General features: G+C 36.5%; 1 pseudogene; it reads left to right on the top strand.

Moving 5' to 3' along the window:
• Nucleotides 1–16,055: 16,055 nt before the first annotated feature.
• Nucleotides 16,056–16,155, top strand: LOC122123107 (annotated as a pseudogene).
• Nucleotides 16,156–16,392: the final 237 nt, after the last annotated feature.

The following is a 16,392-nucleotide window of genomic DNA, read 5'->3' as shown; positions in this document are numbered from 1 at the left end:
ACACAAATACACAAATGAAACGACTCTCATAATATGTAGAAAAATTACAAAACAATAGAAAATATGTCCTGAGTAAGACTAGAATCATGTGATAATTTTTAATATTAGAAAGTCCTAAAGTTACTTTTTTCAAAAGTGTTTGAGAATATTACATAGGTAGGGACCAGAGATAGTAAGAGAGTCAAGTAATCATTATTAAAGTTATCATATCCATTGAGGAATGAATCAGAGACCCCACAGGTGCATCTGAAAATGTTCATATCCTGTGTCAAATGTTAGAAAATGTTTGAAAATAGTACAGGAACAGTCTGAGCAGTGTAGTGGGTAATATCACTGGAGAAATTCAGAATTGCTAATCTGTATCTAGATTAAATAAAATAAGAAACTATGGCAGGGCAATGTGATATAAGCCTAGAATTCTAGCACTCAGACTAAAACAGAAGATTAGAGAGTGGAATTACATAGTGATACCTTCCCTGGAGCAGGTAGTATAATTTTGTCTTAATAAAACAAACCAAACAAGAAAGGAATACACAGTTGGAAGGCTGGGCTAATTTTGTCATTTTTTGAGAAGTCAAGTTTCTTATTGAAATGCAACACATATATAATCCTCACTTGTGTTTTAAATTCTCTCTCCATTACAGAACATTCCTAGATGCAAAATGACTCATGATTACCTTCCAAAATTTGAGAAAGTAAGTAAACATCATTCTGTTGGATTCCAAAGAAATGATGAAGGATTACAAAAGCTTAAGACTGGAGAAATAGCAAAGTTTGTCTAATGTAGGACTTTGTAAATTTTGCTAAATTAGAATTGAGATTTAAAATAAATATTTTGGTTTTGTTTGTAATTTCATATTCTATTGGATACTACAAAATTCTTTCTTTTTTTGTCAGTCGGGTGGCCTGAACTCTGAGGCTGCACACTGTCCCTCAGCTCTTCAGCTCAAAGCTAGTGCTCTACCACTTGAGCCACAGCAACACTTCCGGGTTTTTACACTTATGTGGTGCGGAGGAATCGAACCCAGGGCCTCATGCCTGTAGGGCAAGCAGTCTACCACTGAGCCACCTTCCCAGCCCCAAAATTATTTTTAAGTAGACGGTTTAATAGACAAATTCACAAATGATTCTTGCAATCTACTTGCCTAGAATTTTCTTTCAAGAGAGATATAATTAGAAATTAGTTAATAGATAATTCCCACAATTCATGTATAAAATGTTAATGTGAATAATGTAGACAGAGTTGCCAAGAAATGCATGATATTAATTTATAAATTTATCAAAAGCAATTTTTTGAGGCTTTGGTATAACATAGTATGAGGAGAATAATTGTGTGACATCTTCTTTCTTCTACCTATGTAACACAGGAAACAATTCCCTTAATTATGTGCCTCTGTATACAATGAGAAAAATGCTAGGTTGGGGGTTTGTTTTCATTTTTGTTTTTGTTTTATTGGTTTGTCCTAGTGCTTGAACTCTGTGTCTGGACACTGTCTCTGAGATTGTTTATGCTCAAGGCTTGTTCCCTACCACTTCAATCTCAGTGCCACTTGTGTCTGGCTTTTGCTGAGAAGTTTATTGGAGATAAGCATCTAAGGAACCTTCCTGCCTGGGCTGGCTTTGAACTGTAACATTTCGCTCTTAGCATCCTGAGTATCTATGATAGTTAAAAAAGTATTAATATAAGTAATATTTGCAAATGGTCTGATCTCAAGAATACTAGGGGGGGAAAATGATGCAACCCAGTTTATTGTGGTGTTCTTTCCAGAACATGGAGGGCATCACATTAGCAGAGGTGTAGTATTTTTTTCACAATAAAGATAAGCTATTCGTGTTGTTAATTAAGGGAACTTTGAGGTGCACCCTACACCTTGGAAACTGTTGGGCTAGGATGACTTTATGGCATAAGTCTTCGGATTGATGGTCACAGAAATAATAGCTTACTCTGATAAATAATTGCTTACTCTTGAAGAATTAATTATTACAGATGCTTCATAGTTTTATGCTTTCCCAGATTGTGGCTATTTTTCTGTTTACTTCTCAATCTGTAGCAACCCATTGGAATATGAATCTATTGCAGAATTACATAATATGCAAACAGGTATTCTTTTGAAGCTCTCAGGTAGGAATGTTCAGAATTTGAAAATGAGTAGTTATTAGTCATAGGAATTTTGAAGAACACATATATTCTGTCCTCTTAACAACTTATTTATTTTTAAAAGTTATGGGTTTCCATTGAATGAAACTGTTTACTGTTTTAGTATGAGAAAGTTTAAATTTATTCTTTTTTCAAAATATTGGCAAGTATATTGTGAAAATATTGTCTAGTTGGATAACATTCAAGTTGATGGCCCTCTGATTAAAAAGGGGTAATTAATTCAAATTGAATGCCAAATAGTATTGATTTTTAAAAGTTACTAAAAAATAATAATATTTACTATGCCAATACAGTGAAATTTTATTTCATGTAGCATATTTATTTAATTTAATTTTCTTGTCAAAGCTATGTACAGTGGAGTTACAGTAATTGTAAGGTAGTGAATACATAATGTTTCAAACTTGTTATCCCCTTCTTATTTTTCTCACAGTTTTCCTTCACCACAATACCCCTCGCAAGTTGTAATGTACATTTTCATCATATTGTCTTGTGAGCATTGCTATTGCATTGGTTTGCCCTTTGTCCTGTTTCTCACCATTTTGTTCTTCCTATTCCCTTCCCTAATTAAGGTAAATGTATACCAATACACAGGGTATCAAAATCAAATACAGCAGGGAATAAACCATAGGGAAAAATGTCAAAAGAAAATAGAAATCACATAGTACATTAAAAACAACAACCGCAAATAAAAATCTCTGTTTCCATATCTTGGATTTCATTTTGCTTAGCATCAGCATATATGGTCATATATATAACATAACAAAGGCCCTGGAAAATAATAGTTGCATGGAGACGATATCATGAAAACAACATGTTAACTGTTTAATATGGTAAAGATGGAATTAGGATTGGTGAATTCGTGATTCTGTTAAAGGAATTTCAAAAGAGTTTTAAAGTTATGACAGGTAAATTTTAATTGTTCAATCTTTTTAAAAACTTAGCCTATTTAAAAAATTATTAAATTGCCTGGGAGAATAGGCTTTCATGCAAAGAAATCCATGGAGACTTAGCTGAGAGGCAGCAATGTGGGTGAAGATGGCTCTTTTTCACACTAAAAAAAACAAACCGCACAAACCTTGCTATAAACCCTGTAGGTTACCTTGAGAATTGTCCTTACCCAAAAAATATACTCTTACTGTGTGAAACAAAGTTGTAGTGGAATTTAAATTCAAAGTTCTTTAAAAAAAAGATATCAAAATTGTGATTTGACCTTTACTTACTAAACAGTAATTCTCTGAAAAAGATAATTGGGGTCAAACTATTTAGGGCGAAAGTGCCCTCCACAATGAAAGAAGATATTGGATTTACACTTTTCTGCTTATAATACTTTCCACAATGTCTTTGCACGTAAAGCACTGAAACACAGAAAAAATCTGATTGGATACTTCAAACGAATGATTTCACATTTCTAAGTGGCTCAAAAATATAATATCATTATTAACAAGAGACTGTGAAGTCTTCTCTTATTACATAAGCCAAAATGTTTTGGGATCAGAAAAGAAGAGCAAATGGAAAACGTAAGAAAACAGTGTTCTTAGAAGCCCTAGCTAAGCATATTAGCTTCAGCAGTGGAGGGAGGCCAAAACTTTTTAAAATAGATTGTCCTAATATTTTTGCTACATAAAGTGGTTTTACAGAGCCTATGTGGCTCACTTCAATGCACACTAGATCGAATGAAGACATAAAAATAAGTTCCACATCCAAATAAAATAGTTTTAAAAGAGAAACCATGAAGACGTAGCAGTGGGGGAGGCCTTAGAGTCCTTCCACTTCACTAGACTTTAACCCATGAAGCTGTGATTAATTGGAAATCAGGTAAGAGCTAAGAGGAGGACATAGAAATAGGACATAGAAGTTTGTCCTTTGTAACAGACACTGTCATCCAAGGTATCGGTGATTTAACTCTATTCTTCTCCATACATCTTGTTAAGCAAATGCAAGACCAAGAGAAAAATAATCTATTGAAGTAAATTTGCAAAGAATAACTTCACTGTTCCTGATATGGTATCTAACGAGAGTCTTAAGTGAGAAGATAAAAGTGGAGTATTCTTCGGTTTCCTCTAAGCATCTTGTTAGCAAACTATATCTTTGAGGTTAGAAGTAATTGATATAAAAAGTGGTAGAGTACTTATTTTTGTGGGCACTTTAGACATAAGAAGACTTTCAAGATAAAAGAAAAAAAAGTATAGCTAAATATTTGTGATCACAGCTTCTTTTTTTTTATTTAATTTAATTTTATTTGTGAACATACTGTACAGAGGAGTTACAGTTACATGGGCAGGATAATGCGTACATTTCTTACCAAGCATTGCAGCCTCCTCCTTTGTTTACCCTTCACATCCCTTCCCAGCCTCCCCCCTCCCCCCATAATCCCAATCCTTCTCCTTCCCCCCCCTTCCCCCCTTCCCACCCCCCCTTCCCTCCCCCCCCCCCGCACCAACGTTGTAAAGCTCGTTTTGGACATGACAACTTGTACTTCTCATTATTGCAACAGGTCCACCTGTATCCTTAAACAACTGGTATTTCCCCATCTCCTCCACAAGTTATACTGACATCAAATATAGTGAAAGCAGGGGTTATACTGTGGGGGAGGGACATACAAAGCAACAAAGAGATAATCTTATAAATGTGTTAGAAACACATGCATGAAAGAAAAAAACATTAAAATACACATCTAAGGGTTCATTTTCCTGACATCACATTATCTGACCTTTTCCGCTTGACTCATACATATACTAGATATTACAAATAAGGGAAACCATGGGACCTACGTTTCTTTGGGCCTGGCTTACTTCACTTAATATAATTTTTTCCAAGCCTTTCCATTTCCTGACAAATGGGGCAATGTCATTCTTTCTGATGGAGGCATAGAATTCCATTGTGTATATATACCACATTTTCTTGATCCATTCATCTACTGAGGGGCCTCTAGGTTGGTTTCATATCTTAGCTATGGTAAATAATGTTGCAATAAACATAGTTCTGCTGGTAGCTTTAGTGTGGTCTTGTTTGTAAACATTAGGGTAAATGCCCAAAAGTGGGATTGCTGGGTCATAGGGGAGCTCTATGTGAAGTCTTTTGAGGAACCTCCATACTGCTTTCCAAAGTGGTTGAACAAGTTTACATTCCCACCAACAATGAAGTAAGGTTCCTTTCTGTCCACATCCCCTCCAGCATCTGTTGTTGTTAGAGTTCTTGATTTTTGCCATTCTAACTGGGGTGAGGTGATATCTCAATGTTGTTTTGATTTGCATTTCTTTTATGGCTAGGGATGTTGAACATTTCTTCATGTGTCTATTGGCCATCCTTCTTTCTTCTTCAGAGAAGTTTCTCTTTAAGTCTTTCGCCCACTTATTTATTGGGCAGTTGTTTCTTTGAGGATTTGTTGTTGGGGGGTTTAATTTTTTGAGTTCCAAGTATATTTTAGATATGAGACCCTTGTCCGTTGTATGGCTAGTAAAGATCTTCTCCCAATCCGTGGGCTTTCTATTGATCTTGGTAGCTATGTCATTTGCCCTGCAGAAGCTCTGCAACTTCATGCAATCCCATTTGTCCAACCTTTCTTTGATTTGTTGTGTTTCCGGGTCTCTATTCAGAAAATTTCGGCCTGAGCCAAGGAGACCTAGGGTTTCTCCTATTCCATCCTGTAAAGTTTTCAGAGTGTCTGCTTTGAGTTCAAGGTCTTTGATCCATTTGGAGTTGATTCTGGTGCAGGGTGATATATAAGGATCTAGCTTAAGTTTTCTACATGTACTTAACCAATTTTGCCAGCACCATTTACTGAAGAGGTTGTCTTTCTTCCATTCTATTGTTTTAGCTCCCTTATCGAAGATTAGGAATGGCTATAGGTCTGTAGGTTCGTTTCTGGGTTTTCAATTCTATTCCATTGGTCCTGAGGTCTGTTCTTATGCCAATACCAAGCTGTTTTGATTACTATGGCTTTATAGTAGAGTTTGAAGTTTGGTATTGATATTCCTCCAGCAGTGTTCTTTCCATTGAGGAGCGTTTTTGCTATTCGGGGTCTTTTATTGTTCCGTATGAATTTTTGGATTGACTCTTCTATTTCCTTGAAGAATGAGGTTGGAATTTGGATAGGTATTGCGTTGAATTTGTAGATAGCCTTGGGAAGTATTGCCATTTTCACGATGTTAATCATTCCAATCCAGGAGCATGGGAGGTTTTGCCATTTTTTAAGTTCTGTGTTGATTTCCTTTTTCAAGATTTTAAAGTTTTCATCATAGAGGTCCTTCACTTCTTTAGTTAAGTTAATTCCTAGGTATTTTATTTTTTGTGGGGATATTACAAACGGAGTTGCTTTCCTAATTTCAGCCACACTTTTCTCATTGTTGGCATACAGAAAAGCCATTGATTTTGGGGGGTTAATTTTATAACCTGCTACTTTGCCAAAGTTTTGAATCAGCTTGAGTAATTTGGGAGTGGTGTCTATGGGATTCTTTAAATACAAGATCATGTCATCTGCAAAGAGGGAGAGTTTTATTTCTTCTTTCCGTGTTTGATCCCCTTTATGTCTGCATCTTGTCTTATTGCTGTAGCTGGGCATTCTAATACTAGATTGAAGAGAAGTGGAGAGAGTGGGCATCCTTGTCTTGTTCCTGAGTTAAGAGGAAATGGCTTTAGTTTTTCACCATTGAGTATAATGCTGGCTGTAGGTTTGTCATATACAGCCTTTATTGTATTGAGGAATGTTCCATGGATTCCTAATTTTTCCAAAACCTTCATCATAAAGGGGTGTTGGATCTTGTCGAATGCTTTTTCTGCATCTATTGAGATAACCATGTGGTTCTTATTCATGCTTCTGTTGATGTGATGAATAATATTAATTGATTTGCGTATATTGAACCAGCTTTGCATCCCTGAAATGAATCCTGTTTAATCGTGGTGTATGATTTTTTGGATGAATTGTTGAAGTCGATTGGCCAAAATTTTGTTGAGAAGTTTTGCATCAATGTTCATCAAAGAAATGGGTCTATAGTTCTCTTTCTTTGATGAGTCCCTGCCTGGTTTTGGGATGAGGGTTATGATGGCTTCATAGAATGTGTTCGGTAGTGAGCTTTCTCTTTCAATTTCATTGAAGAGTAGGAGGAGAATTGGTGTGAGCTCTGCTTTGAAGGCCTTGTAAAATTCCGCTGTAAAACCATCTGGTCCTGGACTTTTCTTAGCTGGGAGGTCTCTTATTGCTGTTTCTATTTCAATGCTTGATATGGGCCTGTTAAGCTGGTTTAACTCATCTTGATTTAGTTTTGGCATGTCAATATTTGCTAGGAAAAGTTCCATTTCTGTCAAGTTCTCAAACTTATTCGCATAAAGTTTTGAGAAGTATTCCCTTATAATCTTCTGAATCTTGGTTGTTTCCGTGGTGATGTTTCCATTCTCATCTCTGAGTTTATTAATTTGGGTGTGTTCTCTTCTTTTTCTGATAAGATTTGCTAAGGGTCTGTCAATTTTGTTAAGTTTTTCGAAGAACCAACTCTTTGTTTTGTTGATTCTTTCTATAGTTTTTTTGGATTCTAATTCATTTAATTCTAATTTAATTTTCATTATTTCTTTCCGTCTAATGGATTGGGGTTTATCTTGCTGCTCTTTTTCAAGGAAGTTTAGATGTGTCATTAAATTGCTAGTTTCAGATCTCTCCAATTTGTTGATGTAGGAGCTCAGAGCTATAAACTTGCCTCTGAGTAGTACCTTTGCTGTGTCCCAGAGGAGCTGGTAATTTGTGTGTTCAATTTTGTTGAATAGCATAAACGTTTGAATTTCCTTTCTAATCTCTTCCATGACCCACTCTTGATTCAGCAGTGTGTTGTTCAGCCTCCATGTGATACTGGACTTTCTTTGGTGGCTTTTGGTGTTGAGTTCTAATTTTATTCCCTTGTGGTCAGAGAGAATGCAAGGTATAACTTCAATGTTTCTGAATTTAGACAAGTTTGCTTTGTGGCCTAAAATGTGGTCTATTTTAGAAAACGTTCCATGTGCTGCTGAGAAAAACGTGTATTCTGATGATTCTGGGTGAAATGTTCGGTAGATGTCTGTTAAGTCTAGTTGATCTATGCAGCTGTTTAGATCTGCGGTTTCTCTGTTGAGTTTCTGCCCAGTTGATCTATCTAGTGGGGAGAGTGGTGTGTTAAAATCCCCAACGATTAATGTCTTTGGATCTATATGGGATTTGAGGGAAAGTAGTGTTTCTTTGATAAATTTGGGTGTTCCATTGTTTGGCGAATAAATATTTAGAATTGTAATATCCTCCTGAAGGAGAGATCCTTTAATTAGTATGTAGCGACCTTCTTTATCTCTTCTCACGAATTTTAATTTGAAGTCTATTTTATCTGATACTAGGTTTGCAACTCCCGCCTGTTTATGGGGGCCGTTTGCTTGGTAGATTTTGTTCCAGCCTTTAACATTGAAAATGTGTTTGTTTTTACTGGCAAGATGTGACTCCTGCAGGCAGCATATAGAAGGGTCTTGTTTTTTAATCCAACTAGACAGTCTATGTCGCTTAATTGGAGAGTTCAGTCCGTTAACATGAAGAGATAGGACTGAGAGGTATTTGAGAGTTTCTGCCATGTTATCCTCCTTCTTGGGGGCTGCGAAAACTGGATTCTTCCTATTGTTCTTGGATTCTCAGTTTGGGTGCAGTTTCTTGGCCTTTGTTGCGGTCTTGTTAGTTTTCTATGTGTAGGACATCTTTAAGAATCTTTTGTAGGGCAGGTTTGGTGGAGATGTATTGTTTCAATTTTTCTTTGCTATGGAAGGTTTTTATTTGGCCTTCAGTTATGAAGGAGAGTTTAGCTGGGTACAGTATTCTTGGTTGATAGTTGTTTGTTTTTAGGGCATGGCATACATCATTCCAGGCTCTTCTTGCTTTGATTGTCTCTGCTGAGAAATCTGAGGTGATTCTAATTGGTTTCCCTTTATAGGTGATTACCCTTTTCTCCTTGACAGCTTTAAGGATATTTTCCTTGGTCTGAGTTGATCCTGTGTGGATTATAATGTGACGGTGGGATGTCCTATTCTGGTCTGGTCTATTTGGGGTTCTAAAAGCTTCTTGTATCTGAATAGGCCTATCTTTTTGTATGTTTGGGAAGTTCTCTGCTAGGATCCTGTTAAACAAATTTCCTAGACCATTAACTTCTGTTTCTAGGTGCTCCTCTACAACCATTATCCTTAGATTAGGCCTTCTGATGGTGTCTTCCAGGTGTTGGATAGATCTATCATACTTCTTGGACTTGTCTTGGATGGTTGTATGTTCTTTCTCTATAATATCTAGGCTGTCTTCAATCCCTGAGATTCGATCTTCTGCATGGTCTAACCTGCTGTCAAGACTCTCTACTTTGTTTTTTATCTCTTTTCCTTCTAGTTGGTCAGCTTTGATGGCTTCAAGTTCTTTGTTGAAGTTCTCTTTTAGGTCTTGTATGAATTTCTTTACTTCCTTAATTTGGTGTTCAGTGTTTGTTCTCAAATCACTTAGTTGATTGGTTATGATTTCTTTGGACTCCCATTCCTTCTGTTGGGTTCCATTCAGCATTCCCTTTGTGGTCTCCCTGACTTCCTTCAGCTCTTTGTTAATGGATTCCATGAATGCCTTTAGTGATCTTTGTGTGTTCTCTACCTGGTCTCTCAATTCCTGAATTACTCTTTGATTAGCTTCCTCCGGTTTGTGGGATTCCTGCAGGTCTCTTTCCTCCCGTTCGTGGGATTCCTGCAGTTCTCTTTGAGTGTTCTCAGCCTGCTCACGCCATTCCTCCCTTTCTCTTTGAGTGTTCTCAAGTTGTTCACGCAAATCCTGTATCAGTTTTTGAGTAGCTTCCTCACGCTTATGATATTCCTGTATAAACTTTTGGGATGCCTCCTCTCTCTCCCTATCACGCTCATAGAGAGTCCTTTGTAAGTTGTCAAACTTCTCATTTATCTTGTTTGCCACCAGTGTTTGTAGAGCTATTTGGGAACTCTCCTCTGGATTGTTCATTATCTGATCTGACCCCTGATTGTCAAGATTGGGAATTGAGATACCCGGATTTGCCATTTTTCTTGTGTTTTTCCGGCTTACTCTGCCCATTTGAGATGAAAATAGGACCAGTTTTGTGCTAGCACACTATCTTAAGGCCACCATCAACCAACGTTTGCATTTATAGTCAATAGTCTATAGATACAATCTAGTTCAAAAGATACATCTATTCAACATCAAACAACTAAATGTTAATGGGCTTCGAACCGCAGAGAAGAATTTGGAAAACCAGAAATTTTTAGGGTTAGGGAGAGATGTGGGTAAAAATTAGGAATAGATTGGTGTGGGGAGGCACAGGGAGAGTTAACTATGTCCTCATCTCAATGCAGGAAATAGGTTGGGTAGGATGCAAGTAGAGAGGGAGAGAAAAAAGAAGAAAGGGAAAGAGAAATGAAAAGAGACCAGAAAAAAAAATTAGAAACGTAAAAATTAATATAGTTATGGAGATTGAAAGACCATCTATTTAGAGAGGAATTTGAATATAATGAGAAAACAGGAGGGAGATAGAGGAGATGTGAAAAACTTAAAAAATGCTTAAAAGATTATATAGGTATAAAGAGGTAGTACTGCTATTAAGGAATTTAAGTCTCAGAGGTTTTGGATTGAGTAAAAAATTTGTGGATTAAGTGTGTACACAATGGGGGATAGGGTCTACTAGTTAACTATGGGTTTATCTGAGGATGTGCAGGACAAGAGTTAAGTCACATACAAAAGAACAAAAGAAAGGAAAAGGTGAAAAGGATAAGAAAGGGAGAAAAAAAAAGATCAGAAGTTCAGTAGAGCTAGACAAAAAACAAAAAGATAATTAAGAAAGAAAGAAAAAGAGAGAGAAGACAAGAAAAAGGAAAACGTACATTCACGTATTCCTAAAATAAAAATTATAAGAGGGGAAAAAAAAGTTACTGGAAAACAATTATTTTTTCAAAAAAGGCAAAAATTAAAAATTAATAAAAGTTTTAGAAAAGGAAAAAAAAATTTTTATATATATAAGGTACCAAAAAAAAAAAAAAAGAAAGAAAAAAGAAAAGAAGAAATAAAAGTTCTTTGATTTTTTTTTTTGGGGGGGAGGGGTAGGAAGAATCCTGTATCTCCCTTTTGTCTGTAACCAGCCTCTTGTTGGAGTCTCTGGTCAGCTTGAGGTCCTGTGGCTTGATTGGTTTCTTAAGTCAGTTTGTTCGAACAGGCAGAAAAATGCTCTGCTTTACCCAAGATTTTGAGATCCCCCTCCCAGGTTAGTTTAATGGGAGGGTGATCTGCTTTGAGAATCACAAAAGAGGGGTGATGAGGCTAGGTTCTGGTAGGGTTGAGGCCTTTCAACAAACAGTAGCTTTTCCCTGGGGCTATTTTGTGAAAAATTCAGAGCCCACCCTGGAGCCATTCTCAGGGTTGCTGTTTTTCAATTGATTGTGGAGGCTGCTAGAGGGAGGGGCAGCCTCTGGCTCTGGTTACCCAGTGAGGAAAGCCACTCCAATGGCTGGTGCCTGAGCTGGGTGACTTTTCCCTGGATGGAGCTGAGTCTGGCAGGTCACTTTGCCGTTAAGTTCTTGTGACCTGTTAAATGACTCGTTTTATTCCAAGGCCTGAGTTGGAGCTAGCAGCTCCTCCGAGCTTTGTCGGTATCCAAGATGGAGATCACCAGTGCTGGGGGGGGCGGGGTGGCCTTCCCTCCTCTGCTTCCTGAGAAGGAGTGAGGACGTCAGGCTTCTACTCACGCCGAGTCTTGGATCCTGGGTCGTCTCTGGTCTGCAAACTGCAGGATGAAGTTGTCCGCTCCTTGTAGGTTCTTGCTGGTGTTGAGTAGAATCCTCTCACCCGCTGCGTCTGGCTCCTTCGTCCCGGACTCTCTGTGTGAGCGCTCAGGTATGGCCGCGGCTCAGGTATGGCTGCGACCCTGCCGCCGCTGCGGCGGCTGCTGGCAGGCGCTCAGATGTGTCTCCTTGTCTTGGCTTCCCCTCTCTTGTCTAACTCTCTGTCCTGTGATGGCACACTTGGTGTGATTCTCTGGCTTAGGACTGTTAACTGGAACTCTAAAACTGCTTTCTATGCGAGAGCTTGTTCAGATTCCAGCTTCTCCTCCGCCATCTTCCCGGAACTCTGATCACAGCTTCTTCAACTGGTTCTTTGGAGACAACGTTTTACATGAGAGTTTGTCCTCATTATCATAGATGGGTTTTCGTGGCAACCAAATGCAAGAGGGAAGTTTAATGGATTCGCTTGGACAAGTAAACAGCGTAATAGAAAAAATGGCAAATAATCTTTAGTGAATTACTTTGACCGATTACTTTGCCAAAACAAAGAAGGAAAGATATAATTCAAAATCACTTGACTGAAAAGTATGAAAAAGAGTAGTAAAGAGAGAAGAGAGAAAACATAGAGTACTGTTTTCTCTCCAACCTAGTAATGAGTTTTGATCTTGTTTCTTCCATTCTATATGCACCAGCTATCAAATGTATCTCAGGACTGGAATATCCAGTTCAGACAAAGAGATCTCCCATTAGAAAATATTTGCTGCAGATGTAAGTGATTTATAACCTTAGACAATCTATTTAAATCTGTTCAAAATTCTCCCCTACCCCAAACTGCCCTCTTTGAACAGTTGGTTTGCTTTTCCCATACTGCCCTTGATTAACTATTTAAAATTTTGAGAGGTCATATTCATACTCTCTAGAGGTTGCTGTTTGGTTGTGATTTTTGTGTGTTTGGTTTTTGTTGTGTTTTTAACTAAATTTCAAAAGGTTGTGCAATTGTGTTACAATTAAATATGTCCATGTAATTGTCCAATGCTCCTGGATCAGAGTCACTCCTTCTATCATTCTCAACCAATCCCTTCTCCAAGATTTATTTCAGATTTACCACTTCCTTTATCACATGTGTACATTGAGTATTCTAGTTGTACTTGCCACTTTTTCATTTTTCATTCATTCTATGTTTTTACTAATATTCTTCTCTGGTCTCAACTTTTTGATAGTCATTCTGTTAAACTGTCTGTTCATACTTTGACAGGTTTATATACATTCTATGGCATTTCTATCCTGCACATACTTGAACTAATATCAGCTCATATTTCCATAATTAATTCATCTGCAATAACAATTTGCAAGACTGAAGTCGTGAAGCACCTATACATGATTTTATTCTCATCCATTTGGAAGATTAATATTTAGTCAACAAGAAAGTTTAAAAATGGCTTAGAATGCTTTCCTAACTACCAGTTTTTATAAATGGCTTTGTACAATGGTTTGTGATTATTTTATTTTACATGGGATAATATTCTCTACTATGTATAACTTTTGGGAAAAGAAGAAAACTAAAATTTATTACTGTGGAGGAATATGATAGAAATAGAAGACAGATTTTATGTTTGTCACATCTCTGATGAACACCCATATTCAAGACTTAAAGTCATATTTCTTAAGGAAAACATCAAACAACATGATAAGGCAACTATTCGTGATCTTTTAAAAGGTACCTTATTATTTGATGAAATTTACTTTATTAGCTAAAGTTTAGGCTTGAAATATGGAAGGCTGATCTATATAACACATTTCTGGAAGGCATCTACTGAACAACACAAATGGTGGGGGCTACTATTTCTATAATTTAAGGAATAGTTGAACCTGTTTGGTGTTAGTGTTGGATAATAAATCAACTCTATTTTAACTTGCTCCTTCCACTTGAAAAACTTGTAATGTTACTAAGTATCATCTAATCGTCAAATGTTATTTTGGCGAATGTGCCTTTAAAAAGTTTATTTGAGGCGCTGGGAAGGTGGCTCTGTGGTAAAGCACTTGCTTGCATGCATGAGGTCCTGTGTTCAATTCCCCAGCATCACATGACCAAAAAGAAAAAAATCTGGAAGTGTGCTGTGGCTCAAGTGGTAGAGTGCTAGTCTTAAGCTGAAGAGCTGAGGGACAGCGCCCAGGCTCAGAGATCAGGCCCCATGCCCGGACCCCCTAAAAAATTATTTGAATAGGAATATATTTTAAGGAGATTAAATATAGGTTACCATTGGTTTGAGAATGACAACCTTTTTATACTACATAACCAAGTTTTACTGAAGTACCAGTGTTTTGAAGCACTAAGGATCTTCTCAATTAATGTTTTTCTGAATTATATTTGACTTCTAAGTCAAGTTTTCCTAGCCTTGGTAGAAAAATTATGGATCTATCCTTCGAGGAACTATTTTTTGGCCTACTTACACTGGACTGAAATCTTTCATTAATCATTAGGAGAGGGGTATTAAAAATATTCTTGTGACATTTGTGATCTTGTTCACTAATATGGGCTGGTCATCTGTAAATTGAAAGTGTGAATTACAGAAGTTTCTCTCAGATTTTGTGATCTCATCTTTCATTTTAAGTTGCCTTGCATTTCACAATTGCTTACTGCTAAATCCTATGTAATTGGGGCCCTGCATTATTATAGGAAATGAGAAGTTGAGATGAGTCTTCAATTACTTTCTGTTGGCATTTGGCATGGGCCTAGGTATGAGGACTTGCCCTTGTTATCTGATGATGCAGATAACTGGGACCTGGGATCCTAGGACGCGTGGGTCTTGTAGAAGAATAATACCTTTTGGACATCATATCAGCAAAATTTAGGTATGATCAGAAATATGGAGAAAACCATTCTGAGTCCAGCGAGTTAAAACAATATACAGAGCAGCAGAGTAAAATCCCTTACATATTAAAGGAAAACAACATTTTTTTTTGCCATGTGAATTCAGGAGTCTAAGAACACTTAGAAGGTATCACAAGTTTATATCGAAGACATTGCATTGATACTTCTTATATTCTAATATATATTCTAAACTTAATTATTTATATTCCAATCTGTTTATTGTAATAAATATCAATTTATTTGTCAAATTATCGATTAATTCTAGTAAGTTTCATTGTGTGAAACATAAAATTAGCACATATAAATATAAAATATATAACTATATGTAATATAAGGAATGTTTTTCATTGTTCTGTTGTGGTTAGGGTATCAAAGGCAACTCTGTTTTACAGTATTATTCCATTATCTCTACCTCAGAGTTTGGTAGAATTAGAACTAAAGCTTTACCATTTGTAGATTTACAGCCTAGAGGCAAGAGGAAACACTGAGATTAAAACATTACCAATTTAAGGCCTAATATCAAGGAAAAAATATGGACTTCTCCTGGAGCTATGGAAATATTTGGTGATAGAAATTCAGTAGTGTAAGTTCCTGCCTGGTTGGATGGTAGACAGGTCAGGACATTAGGTAATCATGCATAAGAACAATTTTTTCACCTTTTTGGCTTTAGCTACTTTTGAAATGGTAGGTATAATAAACAATTATATTTTGATAAAATACTTTCTAGTCAGAACTGTTTATTTCTCCATGATCCCTTGTAACTAAGATTAGTTTTTTTCCAGTAAGATAATCTTTTCTGTCAGGGTAAGATATTCTGGTTGGTCTGTTACTACATGGAAGAAGGGTAAAGGGCCAGTAGACATTTGTGCCAGTAAGACCTCATTTGGGAAATTTTAAGCTGCAAAATTTTAGAAGTAGCTCTTCAGCAAGGCTTACTTTGAATCCATTAGCTCCACAAAGCTAACTCAGTTGATAAATAAGTACTTGAAAAGCCATATCTTTGAATCTAGCTATAAAGGCTTCAAAGTATGATGAAATTTAAAATGAAAAAGACTTAAAATAGTCATTGGCAAAATAATTGCAAGTGTGAGCAATCTACCGAACAATATATTTTTTCCACTATACACAGAATTTCAGAGAAATAAGATCAATAGCATTGTTAGTAACAATAAGGTTTCCTTGTTACAAATAGGCAACCAAGGATATATGCCTGTATAAAGATTGCATCATTAACTACTTAAATTCACAGGATACTACATGCTTCGGCAGCACGTATACATAAATTACAACAATATAGAGATTAACATGCCACTTGGACAGGGATGATCTGAAAATATGCGAAGTATTCCATATTTTTCATTCTTCAGATGCAAGAAATGAAAAACAGTTATTAAAAAGTTGATTACAAAAATACAAGTGTAACAACACATGCGATTCATATAATTAAAAGTTAGTTTGGCATCTTCACCTTAGAAAGGTCTTTACATAGCATAACTTTACAAAACTTTGAAATTAGATAACATTTTAATTTTATCCCAAAGAAATAAAATACTATAAGGACCTAGGAGAAAAAAGAATCTTAAATTGTTTTTAT

This window comes from Dipodomys spectabilis, unplaced genomic scaffold (assembly GCF_019054845.1).
Source record: "Dipodomys spectabilis isolate Male_0828 unplaced genomic scaffold, ASM1905484v1 ptg000220l, whole genome shotgun sequence".
NCBI lineage: Eukaryota > Metazoa > Chordata > Mammalia > Rodentia > Heteromyidae > Dipodomys > Dipodomys spectabilis.
Note: the sequence above shows the minus strand (reverse complement) of the source record. Positions and strands in the feature narration are given on the sequence as shown.